Below are 14,640 nucleotides of genomic sequence, written 5' to 3'. Positions count from 1 at the left end.
CTTACCCGGACAGAGGCATACCAACACAAGGCCATGAGAGAAGCCTCGCTACTTTCGCCGAGTTGGGAGAAGCTTCGGGCAGTCAACTCGCACATGGTGGAGCTGACCCCCCAGAGGAGCTCATCAATGAGAGGAGCAACAATCTCCCCTAGCTTGGTTGAGAACAAAGTCTCCAGCTTGGCCCGACCAATTGGAGGGATGACGGGCCTCTCTCGAGGTGGCTTGAGCTGACGAAGGGCCTCGACTGTCTCGTGCAAGGCTTTGTTGCCTTCTTCCAACCTTGCTTCAAAGTGTTGAAGCATCTTCTCGTACTACTCCAGCAAGGCCCCCTCATACTTCTCAGGGTACACCAGGAGAAGAATTTGGGGTGGAACCGCCTCCTGCTCTGAGTCTTGAACTGACCCTTGATCCAGTTCTGGGACCTCCTCCTGCCTTGGCTCTTGAACCGCCTCGTCTAACCCGGGTGAGGAAGGGATCTCCAATACCAGGGGCAAGTCAACTGCAGGGACCTCCGTAGAGGGAGTGGAGACTCTCTGCCTCTTGGCCAGAGATGGTTTAGGTTGCTCCCAAGGACACAATGACCCCTCTCTTGTCGAAGAGCTAGGGGCGCTCCTAACCTTAGCGCAGACCAGGCAATGTCCGCCAGTCCCATGTGAGTTGCAGGAACAAATTAAATAGTTAGCGTACATTCTACACAAAAGGATAATGTAATAACATAAGCTACTCGAAGGCCCACCATAAGTTGAGCCTCGGTGCAAACAGTGAGGGTGTTTTATCCTATTCCCGACCTCACAACTAATGTTGGTACCATATTGGCAAAATCAGCTCGAATTGAAAGACGTCACTCGGTCTAGGGGTAGGAAACCTCGAGAAGTTGACTGCCTCCTCGAGCGGTGGAGATACATGTAACGCCCCAACTCCAGGGACCGTTACGGTGTGCCTTGTAAACAGTGCTAAACTCGCTAATCGAGTCATTTGGCCAAAATCGTGTAACTAAGTATGATTAGCGGTTTAGGGATTAAAACTTTGGATAAGATGTAACATTTCATTATAACGTTTAATATATATGTTGGGATCCCAAAATTATAATTTTAGAGTCTATTACAAGAAAATATTTACAACAAGTCGTTCTATGCGGCAAAACAGGGTTTAACCCTAGTTCCTTCTCAACCTCGGCCGTGGTGGACAAGAAGCTGCATATGTACACCTCATCACCTAAGCTCTCCAACTCAAGGATGGTCCAGCTTTCTTTTGCCTTTACCTGTACCACATAGCACCCGTGAGCCGAAGCCTAGCAAGAAAACACAATATAACATGATATACTATCAACAGTGATTGTATTACTTATTCAGGACCAACAGTCCAAACAAATAGGTGACTATCACAAAAGTCACAATTATGGGGACAGCACCCTTTAGCCATGTGACGATAGGATCACCAGGGCTTAACAAATAAGTGAGCATCTCACTAGATTTAGTAGGATAGGTGCATGGTGATTAGTCACCAACATAACCCTCCTCCTGACTCTAGAGTCATAACTATGGAACAGCGTTCCCTAGCCATGTGACAAACAGTCATCGGGCCATATTCCCTGGCTCTGAATAACTAGTCTCAGACTAGCCAAGCGCTTATAATTTCATCGACCTTATGGTCGGTCCAGCGTTAATACCCCATATAGGTCATTCTTGCTGGTATCGATTAGATCTAATCTTCATTTGGCTCGGCGTTCACAACGCTATGCCATTTCTGACTCTTAGGTCAGTAAAACACGACCAGTGTTCAACCCATTGTGAACTTGACTAGTAAATCACAGCTTCAAAGATGGATCTAACACCATTGCCGATTCTGACTAGTAAGTCAGTGCCACATACAAGTAAGCCATGCCACCAAACATATATTACATATCCAATATCCATAACAAGGTATTCAGCATGCTTACCTAACGAGTACTAGTACAATTGGGACTATGCACGAATACAGAGGCTCAAGCTCTGAACGATACCATACACAGTATATAAAGCATGTCCTAATCACATATTTCTCATGCATCATATGCATTATATTTAGCAATCCAACATGCACCAATAATAGCCATGCATGTCACGTTTAATAATCAACCAACATGCATCAAGAATAGCCATGCATGTCACATATACACAGGGTGCAGTTTTCTTACCTCAGATTCAAGCTAGAACCAATAAGAGAACAACCCTTGAGAACAATCAACTTTTAGTCCTTTAGCGGTCACCTAGTCATAACCAAATATAGGATACCATCAATAAAAATGATCAACATAGGTTTCCAAACCAATATCTAGCCTCCGGGACAACAATCCAAACTAAACCAAGTAGTAAGATTGACCCTGAGGCCTAAGGCTAGCATCCCCAAGTCAAAAATCCATTTCTGGCCAAAAATGCCTCTATGGGCTGCGGCTCACCACAGCCATGCCGCGGCTCACCTCTCTGACAGAGGCATTTCCTCCCCAGAAACCAACATAGGCCGCGGCTCACCATAGCCATGTCGCGACCCTTTACGCAAAACAACAAGCAACAACTTTTCTTCCCCTGCGTTTTTCCTCAAAACCAATCCCTCAAACCAGTCCCAAACATCAACCTAACACCCAATTCAACCACTAAACTTCATCTACAACACACCCTCATCAAAACCCAAGTTAACACCAACCAAAACTTCCATTAATTCCAACTTTCCACAAATAATTTACAAGCTGAAAGTCTAAAGCCAAAACAGAGGACACCATAAAATTAATGGCTGGAACTTACCTCAAGCTTGCTTTAGGTGCCCCTCACTGATTGAACCAAGGTCCTAAGTCCTCAAGCCTTGCTCTCCTAGCTTGTTGCCTCAAGTTGGTTCTCAAAATTCAAAGATAAATGAAGGGAAGAACATGTACGGGGAAGAAAGAAGGAGATGAGGATGATGCTCTGTTTTTTTTTGTTCTGAATTTCTACAGCCTTGAAGTCAATATAAATCCAACCCAAATGACCTAAATGCCCCTAGGTCATTAAAAGTTTCTAAAGCCTTCCCAAGGGTAAAACCGTCCTTTCCCGCCTATCTCGTTAATTATAATTAACGCTCTCCAATTCCCGCTATTCTCAATATTCTCAAATTCCAATAAATCATATCCCATTACCCTTTAATTCCCGATAATGTTCTAATCATCGAAATGACCCCGAGACTCACCCCGAGCCCCGAACTTAAGCCCGTTATGACTAGACCGAACACTTACATTTCATGATCGTCTCATGTCGAATAGCTCGAACCAATCCACCTTGCAATGTGGCTATATTAATTAATCACAACCATGCACCCAAAATGCACAATTATGCCCACAGCGGCCAAATTACCAGAATACCCTTATAATTATAAATACTCCCATACGCACGCATTTACCATCATATAATAATGTAATTGACATAAACATGCATATGATCATTAAATATCATCAAAATTCACTTATGGCCCTCCCGGCCTCCTAATCAAGGTCCTAAACCCTATTAGGAAAATTTGGGGCATTACAACTATCCCCTCCTTATAGAAATTTCGTCATCGAAATTTACTCAAGCAGCTCGGAATGAGAATTCTGCACAATTGATACAAATTCTCCAGGTCGCTTTCTCAACCTCACTATCTTTATAACATTACCGTAACCGAAGGTACATTCTGGTCAATAAAACCATGTTACTTATGTCACAATCTGAACCGGCTATTCCTTACCGGAATACTTAACCTTAACCTTCAAATTCTCATAACTCAACTCATAAATTCCTTTAACCCATGTCCACTGCATGGAAACACATAACTCACTGTATACAACTGCCAATGCCAAAAGTAAAGCTGATTCCGAGTCAACCTATTCAGACCTAATCGGGATCCAACTGCCGAAACGAATTGGGGCTTAACTTCCCTTAATTCCTCACCTTTTTTTTTTCCACGGTGATACTTTAAAGAAGATATATCCTTCTACCTGGAATTCCCCATTCCTGCTTTTCAATTCTATAAAACTTTTCCATTTATTCTGATAAATGAGTAACCAGGCTTCAATCTCCAGCAATCTCATTAATCCCCTGAACCACCTTAGGATCCAGATATACATTTACGCATTCATCTTATAAGATGTTCCTCCAATAATAATTGGATAACCCTCTCTCTCTGATTTACCACCAGTCTGAGAGTAATAATCTGTACTGAATTTTATCTCTGATCTCATGGCCTTCTAACCCTTCCAAAACTTGGAAGTCCCAATAAAGTCTTCATCTAATAAGATAGACCTTGAATTTCATGAAGGCACTTTATCCCTTTCACAAGAAATTCGAATACTGATCAGCTGTACCATTCACTTATCCTTACTGATAAAATGTACTCACTTGGACTACCAGTCCACAATGACTCAATGCCAACTCACGCTGATCCATCAACCTGGGAATCCCACTGCGAAACTCATCGCGATGCTCTCTTATTCCCACTATGAATTACCCAAAGGCTGTAATGGCCTTACTGATTCCTGATACTCTGTCTTGACCTGCTAACAGGTTAAGAACTTTACACGTGTCTCACTACATCCCTCTTCATCTCAGGCCATCACTATAAAGCTTTCATATCCTGTTACATTTCCACGATGCCTGAATGAAGAAAATAAAAGAATAACATGAGATTCATTTAGAATCTCCCAATATCCCTCGGATTCCAAATCCGACCTCTTTACCATAATAAATTCATATCTGTCACTGTACAACTCTTAGCTAATCCAGCTAAAGCTTTTCGTTCAATCTTTCCTTTTTATCTTCTTTGAGATAATAATATCAAACAATAAATTGGTCACCTGGCCCACCAGAAACTCTACTCTAGTTCTGGTCAGATCCTTTAATTAACATGTTGCATAAGCAATCACTTTTCTCTATTACTGGGATGTCATAACAATCCACTAACTGATCCTGGTCCATAAAAGACCCAAAATACTTTCCCAAGGCACCTGAAATATCTTTACCACCTATGGACACTCCTGTCCCTAAGGCACTTTTCAACCTTGGCAAATCTCCGCAAATAAAATACCACAATACCATCGTTCAAAACGATCACAAATCCCATTCAAATAAACCTTTGAATTCACCATTCATCTGATTCACAAACACTTAGCATTAAACCAATTCTCAAGACATGTTCAACACTCGCAGTGCTCTAATCTGATACCAACACAATCCTTTATATAATTTCCTCTCTGATCTCTAACTGGTCCTAACCAGATCCAAGATCCACCTTAAGGAATTCCATCTTACTCCACAACTAAACCTTTAATTCTTATAACTTCACTGAGCCACTCAAAATAGTGTTTACATCTGATTCTATCCCTGACACTAATCCAATCACCATTCTAGTCTCTTTTCATAAAAAGAAGCCGTGTCAGACCACCTGGAAACACATTCAAAATCCACAGACTAATCCAATTTGTCCTGATCTCACTGGTACGATCCATGTGATATCCACCACGCTAGCTAAGAGTTCCATGCATCTCCCTGCACAAAACTCTAGCTCTCACTACAGGTGTCATAAACATAAAAACCATGTACCAACCTGACTAACACAAGGCTTTCCGCTCTCAAGCCCAAGAATTACTATACTTTCCTTGCCATTCAAGATTGCTCCACAATTACTTAACCAACCCATATCCTGGATCAAACCAAAGCCCGCCATAACCAGCTTTACCAAAATCACTGATGAGTCCTTTTCATAACCCAACTCATCTCTTAAGTTGCCAATACCGTATTACGTTTCCATCACAACATAACCATGTGATCATCGTATCATCCTTATGCTTCCATATATGCAACAAACAAAAGGATAGCATGGCACCAAAACCAATAAGTATAACTTAGAAATCAAAACTAGAAAACTAACCTGCCACCCCTAAGGAACTAGTCTCAGTCTCTGATTCTGACTGCATCGGAATGAACACTCGAGCTGAAGTCGAGTTGTCCATCCCCTTTTGCTCATTCTTCTTCCACATTGGGCAATTCTTCTTACGATGTCCAAACATCCTGCATGAGAAACATGCCCTTGCTCGACATACTCCAAGGTGATGCCTCTTGCACCGAGTGCATATTGGATATGTCTTCCGGCCTTCCTTTTTACTTGCTCCAATAAGTGGAGATACCGCTATCTGAGCCCCATGCTCTCCAGCACTCTGCTGCCCAATCTGATGTCCTGCGTTTTCAACAGCAAGAGCCTTCCCTACCACCTGAACATAGGTAGAGACTTCATGCACTGGGGCAACTCTAATGCCCTGAGCTATTCCAGGATTCAATCCTTGAACAAACTTTTCCTTCCGAGCTACATCTGTGGGTACCATGTCAAAGGCAAACTTGGCCAACCCATCAAATTTAGTAACATACTCGGTCACCGATACATTACCCTGAACAAGATTCAGAAACTCATTCATCTTAACGGTCTTGGCCACATCACAATAATACCTCTCATTGAACAACTGCCTGAATTCTTTCCAATCCATCACAACTGTATCTCGTGTCTGGGACACTACCTCCCACCACGTCCGGGCATCATCCCTGTTAGTTTTTGTTGCCTGAAGATGGTTTTGGTGCATGGTTGGAGATGGCCTTAAGCTCATTTGATCTTGCCCATCAATGGGAAATATAAATTACATTTTATATGGGATTTTTAATAGAGTGTGCAAAAATATGGTTTTTATATATATATATATATAAAGAAAAGTTAATCTATGGCTTTTTTTAAGAATGTTATCCATATTTTCCACCTTGGACATGTGGCATGACCAAACAGGTTTCATGGGCTCTCGAGAGAGGCCCAAGCCCAACCAGGGCCTAACGAACAATGAGCAACCAAACCCTATCGTCCCGGACCATGCCGAGCCCAATAACTAGCAAGTAGCACGAGCATAGTAAAGGGGGCCAGAAAAGAGATTTAGACCGGAACCACCTTCCCAAGGGCACCTAATCTCTATCCTTCGAGATTTAGAGTATGGTGGCAGATGGTTCATTCTAAGAGATAGATCCCATCAAGTGGGATCCAGATGAAGTCTCTGAGTCCATCCTCAACATTCTAATTTTCCATCAGGATGTCCTTCGATCCATCATAGCTAGCTGATGTTTGTCCTGGTAAATGAACCAGGGTCTTCGTCAATGAACCTGAGCATTGGTAAACGAACCCGGACCATACGTTTGGGTGCAGCGAGCCCAGTTCTTCCCACTGCTGACGTGTCCCCGATAAAGCTGACAAATGGTCTCCCTAACTAACCTGCATAATGGGGTACACACAAAACATACTGTAACATCCCAAATTCCCTAATGTGTCTTTGTGCCTAGATTAGGGGGTCAGGAGGGCCATAATTGATTTAATGCGTTGTTATGTGATTATATGCAAGATTATGTGCATTCTATTATTTTATGACTATATTTGTATATTTATGTGCATGTATGTGATATATGGGTGAGACCACATTATTAAGTGGATATGTTTGAGCTATTCGGCATGAGACTGTTAGGAAACTCATAAATGATCTTGTTATCAGGTAAATTAGCATTGGTGACGTGGCGAATAATTTCTTGATACGTGGCTGATACCTGGAAGCATCTGCTAGAGTATCGACCAGGAGACACACCAGAAGCATGACAAGCCTATCTTTGCCACGACCAGACTGGTCGGTGGTCCCACTGGCAAAGCAACATTTGTGAGAAGATCTTTGTGAATCCCGAATTTATCTCATGCAATCTTCCGAATATCCCATTATTCAGGGGATAATATCTGCAACAATATTCTGTAATCCTCCATGAGCCTATAAATAGCAGGATATAGCTCAAGGGGAGGGGACTTTTCTTTTAACTAAAAAATCATAGAGAGAGATAGAATTTCTCCTAGAAAACTTGTATTGCTTTAAGTGAAGTGCTGAAACTCATTGAACCCAAGTTCTCTGATCACACTTCTGATTTCATATCAATATAATTCTAAGTGGACGTAGGTCATTACCAGATCCTGGGGCCGAACCATTATAAATTGCTGTGTTTTCTTTATTTTCGTCATTATATTATTCTCTTTATATTTGTCCATATCATTCATATTTTGACTCCGTGTCAGTTGGCCAAATCGTGGGTCAACATTCTGGTGCTTTCATTGAGAGGACAATTCATTGCTGTTAAGAAAACTAATGGCGAAAGCAGGAAAGAAAGCTGGCCAGACTGCCGCTGCTGCACCGTCGAATCCACCACCTCCTCCTCCACCCGCAAGCATGGCGGAAGATGAGCCGCAACTAGATTTTGAAGAGGAGGAAATGGACGATGCGACGCTGAAGAGCACCCTGGGCGCGTTGCAAGAAGAATTGGCTAGTCTGAGGGCCAATCAAGAGACTGCCGCAGAAGCCATGGCAAGGCAGCAGCAGGAACTTGATCGTCAGCGGGCGGAGTTGAGCGAGAGACAAGCAGAGGTGGATCGCCGCCAGACTGAGGCCATGGCAGCCCTCGAAGCAGCCTTGCTGTTGACAAGAAATCAGGCCGCACCTGCCTCGCAGCCTAACCAACCTGAGAATGGGCCACCTCGGGAGGGTCCCAATCCTAGCCCACCAATCCATCCTTCAAGTCCGCAAAGGCCCGAGCAGCCTTAGATGCCCCATGATGACGTCCCACTGGACCCCGAGGCAAATCCACCATCCCAAGCTGCTCGAGGTAATCCCCCGCAGCAAAGGCAGAATAGGGCCGAGCGATAGCCTCGTAGTCCTAGACGCCGTGAGAATGATGGGCCACACCAAGCGAACAGAGGTCACTACCCTCCTGGTAACAGGAGGGACTCGGAGTTAGGCTCTGCGGTCCATGGACCCCCACGGCATGATAATGCACGGGGACATCGCGACCAGCGCAAGCCACCCTCTAACGCTCGGGGCGTTTCTGCCAGAGACGGGAATAGAGGGAACAACCAATCTAACCACAGCCAATCAAGGTTCAAAGATGGCCACGGATACAACGAGGCTGACTCAGGCAAGGGCAATGCTGATGGGAGGAACGGAAATAGAGGTAAAAGCAGGAGCCAAATACCTCAAGGTGACCAACCAAATAGACAAGATGCTGGGGGGCAACCCAGGCAAAATAATGTCTTCAACTGGCTCGGAGGTAGCGAGCAACGGAGAAGGGAGGAAGACCTAAGGGACATACTCAATGATCGTCGAGAGAAGCATGGTGAGAACATCCCTCCAGCAGCAGAGACCGGAGCTATTCCTACTGCATTGCAAGCCCATATAGACGCACTGAATCAGGCTGTGCAACAACTGGTCGGGGGAAGAACCTCATACATCGACCACGATAGAAGAAAGGGCACTCCTTTTGTCCAAAGGATAGCCAACGCAGAGACTCCCAGCAAGTTCAAGATGCCTACGCTCCCGAACTTTGATGGATACGGGGATTCCGTCTCGCATGTGAATAAGTTTGAAATCCAAATGGACATTCAGAAAGTGTCCGAAGACGCTCGGTGCAGGATCTTTCCTGCAACACTTTCTGAAGCCGCGCAGGAGTGGTTTTTTAAGTTCCCACCTGCAAGCATAGTTTCCTGGGAAATGTTCGTAAGGGAGTTCTACGGACAGTTCTACGCGGGTCGTGTCCACCCGACCGAAGCAAACCAACTGGTCGAGATCCGCCAGCAGGACGGAGAGTCAGTGAAGGACTACGTCCAACGATTTATGAGGGCGGCGGCTGGAGCAAAAACAGTAGGAGACGAAGGCAAGATGATGGCCATTACCGCAGGGGTAAAGCGTTGCTCTCCCCTCTGGAAGAGCCTCCAAAGGAAGGAGTTAAAACGACCCAAGAGTTCTTGGATCGAGCCGATCGTTACATAAAGCTCGAGGAAGCCATTGCTGACGATGGGAAACCCTCGAACAAGGGTAAAAAGGCCGCCGAACCTTCCAAAACCGCCAATGGGTCCAAACCTGATAGCAATGGCAAAGGCCATAAAAACGGCAACGGTAATGGCAAAAATGGTGGGAAACGGCCATATAACGGCCATATAATCGTTATGAACCTAGGTTCACTAACTACACTGCCCTCATCGAGTCTCGGGGAGAGGTTTACCAGGCCACAAGCTCTAGTGTGCCTTACAAGAAACCTGGGCCCATTCGAAAAGACATTTCGAAAAGAGACACCACCAAGTTCTGTCGTTACCATAACGACTAGGGACATGACACTAATGAATGCAACCAGTTAAAAGACGAAATCGAGTTCCTTATAAGACAAGGACACTTGAGAAGGTACGTACGAGCCTCGGGAACTTCCCAACGAGAAGCTCCAGGTGGCAACGAGCAGACGTCCACACGCCAGCGCTCGCCACCATTACAGCCTGCCCCCATAGCCGGAATGCTCTTAACCAACTGTGGAGGCCCGCACCTCGCGGGAAATAGCGGAAAGGCCAGAGAACGATATGCTCGAACTCTACGCCATGACCAGGACATCGAGATGATGACTGTGGAGGACCGCGCGCCGAAAAAGGCTCGCTCAGAGGAGTACGGGATAACCTTCTCTGAGGGCGATGCCCAGCACGTCCGGTTCCCACATTCCGATCCGCTGGTCGTGGATATCCAGATGGCCAATATGATGGTAAAAATAGTACTGGTCGATACAGGAAGTTCAGTAAACATCCTGTATAAATCAACGCTGGAACGCATGAAGTTGTCCGTAAAGGACTTGGAGCCCTGCAATCAAACCAAATACGGCTTCTCTGGAGAAGGACTCGCACCAGCCGGAATGATCAAACTCCCAATAACAACGGGTACAACGCCTGCCTCAAGGACACTACTCGCCACTTTTGTAGTGGTTGATTGTCCTTCAGCGTATAACGCTGTTATTGGAAGACCCATACTGGTTGAGCTGAAGGCCATCATCTCCATGTGGCACCTAGCCATGAAGTTCCCAACGGACACAGGGGTAGGATGCGTTTTGGGAAACCAAAGGGAAGCCCGGGAGTGCTATAACGCCTCTATCACAAAGGAAAAAAGTGGAGCATCGAGGAGCGCTACCCCAGAACGATTGCAGATGGCAGAAGACAGACAAACCCAATCAGGTGGTAAAGTCACCAAATAGGGTGCTGCCCAAAGTGAGGATATAGATTTGGATCCTCGCTTTGGGGATTTTGAAGAAAATATAGGACCCATCGAGGACCTGGAAGAGGTCCAACTCGATGAAAAAGACCCAACCTGAGTCGTAAGGGTTGGGAAGAATTTAGAACCCGCAACAAAACAGGCACTGGTGAGATTCTTGCAAGAGAACCAGGAAGTTTTCGCCTGGTCGCATAAAGACATGGTTGGGATATACCCTGCAGTAATCAGCCATGTCCTGAACATAAACAAAGCCTTTCCACCGGTGCAACAGAAAAGAAGGCTGCTCGATAAAGATAGATCAAAGGCCTTAAAAGAAGAAGTCGAAAGACTTAAAGAAAATGGGTTCATCAGAGTAGCGTTTTATCCGTCGTGGGTCTCAAATCCGGTGCTGGTCCCCAAGCCTAACGGCAAGTGGCGGACCTGTGTGGATTTTACAGACCTCAATAAAGCCTGCCCAAAAGATTGCTTCCCACTCCCGAGGATCGACCAGCTAGTCGATGCAACTGCAGGACATGAGATCCTCTCGTTCATGGATGCGTATTCGGGTTACAACCAAATCAGCATGCATCCCCCTGACGAGGATCACACCAGCTTTCGGACCGATATGGGATTGTATTGTTACAAAGTAATGCCCTTCGGACTGAAAAACGCAGGTGCGACTTACCAATGACTGGTCAACCACATGTTCAAAGAGCTAATTGGGATAAGCATGGAGGTATATGTGGATGACATGCTCGTAAAGTCCAAAAGGGCAGAAGGACATGTGAGGGATTTGCAGAAATGCTTTGACGTGTTGAACAAGTATCAGATGAAATTAAACCCCCTCAAATGTTCCTTTGGAGTCGGATCAGGGAAGTTTTTGGGGTTTATAGTAAATTCAAGAGGAATCGAGGCCAACCCCGACAAGATAAAAGCCCTGATCGACATGAAGTCGCTGAAGAAAATCAAGGATGTACAAAGCCTGACCGGAAGGATCGCTGCCCTGAGTAGATTCATCTCAAAATCAACTGACAAGTGCGTTCCATTCTTCAATCTACTAAGGGGAAATAAGAAGTTTGAATGGACGGAAGACTGCGAGCAAGCATTCCAGACCTTAAAGGCTCATATGTCGCAACCTCCCATCCTATCAAAACCAATCGAAGGAGAGACTTTGTATATTTATCTGGCGATTACCGAAGTTGCTGCTAGTGCGGTACTAATACGGGAGGAAGAAAGCGTACAGAAAGCTGTTTATTACGTCAGCAAAAGGCTCATCGGTGCAGAATTGAAATATCCACTGATCGAAAGATTAGCATACTGCCTGATTCTAGCCTCCAGAAAGTTGCGTCCATACTTCCAAGCCCATCCTATCACAGTTCTGACCGACCAGCCCCTTCGGCAAGTCCTCCAAAAACCTGAGGCGGCTGGACGACTGTTAAAATGGGCGGTCGAATTAGGACAGTTCGATGTAACTTATTCACCGCGAGCAGCAATAAAAGGGCAAGCCTTGGCTGATTTTATTGCGGAGTTCACCGAACTCCCCAACAGTGAGCTGCGCAAACAACCTGACGCACCCATGCCTCAAGACGAGACTCCTTCGTGGAAGCTATTCACGGATGGATCATCCAATGAATCCCACGCTGGAGCGGGAGTGATATTGATAACGCCCGAAGGGCATCGATTTCACTGCGCAATCAGGTTTGACTTCGCAGCGTCAAACAATGAAGTACAATACGAAGCGCTCCTCGCTGGACTAAGAATGGCCAGGGATATGAGTATAAAAGCGCTCGATATTTACAGCGACTCTCAGCTGGTCGTGAATCAAGTCCTGGGAGAATATCAAGCGCGAGGATTGAAGATGATGGCCTACCTTAACAAAAGGAAAGATTTGCTAGCCCAGTTTACAAAGTACACCCTCCAGCAGATCTCGCGAGACCAAAATTCGAATGCAGACGCCTTGGCCAAACTTGCAAGTGCTAAAGATGCTGACACCTTGAACATAGTCCCAGTAGAAAGATTAAGTAAACCAAGCATTGATGTGGTCGAAGCCAACATGGAAATTCGTACAGAAGATACATGGATGGCTCCTTATCTGGAGTATCTGACAAATGGGACATTACCAGCAGATAGAAACAAGGCCAGAACTCTGCAAAGGCGGGCTGCTAGATACATAATGCTCGATGGTTTTATGTACCGAAGAGGATATTCAATGCCACTGCTCAGGTGCATTACATCAGAAAAAGCTAAGGAACTCATGAAAGAGGTGCATGAAGGCTTCTGCGGAGATCACGCTGGGGGGCAGAGCTTGGCGAAGAAAGTGCTTAGACAGGGCTATTTCTGGCCAACAATGAACGAGGATTCAATGGAGTACGTACGAAAATGTGATAAATGTCAAAGGTTCTCCAAAATCCCACGAGCAGCTCCAAACGAGCTAAAGCAGATGTAGAGCTCGTGGCCTTTCGCAATATGGGGAATAGACTTGATTGGGTCACTTCCAACAGGAAAAGGAGGAGTAAAGTACGCAGTTGTAGCAGTCGATTACTTCACGAAATGGGTAGAAGCTGAACCACTCGCAACTATCACGACCAAGAAAGTTCTCGACTTTGTTATCAAGAACATTGTATGCCGGTATGGTTTGCCCAGAAAGATAGTATCAGACAACGGGACCCAATTTGACAGCGACCTGTTCACCGATTTCTGCGAGAGGCACAGAGTTATTAAGAGTTTTTCTTCAGTCGCGCACCCCCAAGCGAATGGGCAAGTCGAAGCTGTAAACAAAACCCTCAAGGACACCCTGAAGAAAAGGCTTGAAGAAGCTAAGGGAGCGTGGCCAGAACAGCTACCTGAAGTCCTCTGGTCGTATAGAACATCTCATCGAACAGCGACGGGGCATACCCCATTTTCTCTAGCCTACGGATATGAGGCAATGTTACCTGTCGAGCTAGATCCCCCCTCACATCGGCGTTTGACTTACGACCAGGACGCGAACAGCCAGTTGATGATGGAGTCCTTAGACTCGATCGATGAGATAAGAGAAAAATCTCAACTCCAAGTTGCTGCTTACCAGCAAAAAGTCACCCGGTACTTTAACTCCAAAGTTAAAGAAAGAAAATTCAACATCGGAGATTTGGTGCTACGACGAGTTTTCTTAAATACTCGCGACCCCACTGCTGGCGTGCTCGGACCTAACTGGGAAGGACCTTACCAGATTGAAGAAGTCCTTCACCCAGGCACCTACAAACTTGCACGCTTAAACGGAGATCTCGTTCCGCGCTATTGGAATGGAGAACACCTGCGCAAGTATTATCGATAAACAGCCCTTCTTAAAGGACTGGCTTGTTTAGATTTTTCTATTAATTTTTACAAGTTTTGCAAAGAGGGTTAGCCATGATGTATGGCTAACTGCTCGTATATGTAAGATTCTGTTTCAGAATCAATCGTAAAGACATGTTAGTCCATTTTTAATACGAGATTATAAGGGACTGTGCTCAGCCAGTCATTCTTGCCAACCTGTTGTGAATTTACATTTGCAAGTATTTGTT

This window comes from Humulus lupulus, chromosome 7 (genome assembly GCF_963169125.1).
Source record: "Humulus lupulus chromosome 7, drHumLupu1.1, whole genome shotgun sequence".
NCBI lineage: Eukaryota > Viridiplantae > Streptophyta > Magnoliopsida > Rosales > Cannabaceae > Humulus > Humulus lupulus.
The sequence above is the reverse complement of the archived record's forward strand: the minus strand, read 5'-3'. Positions refer to the sequence as shown.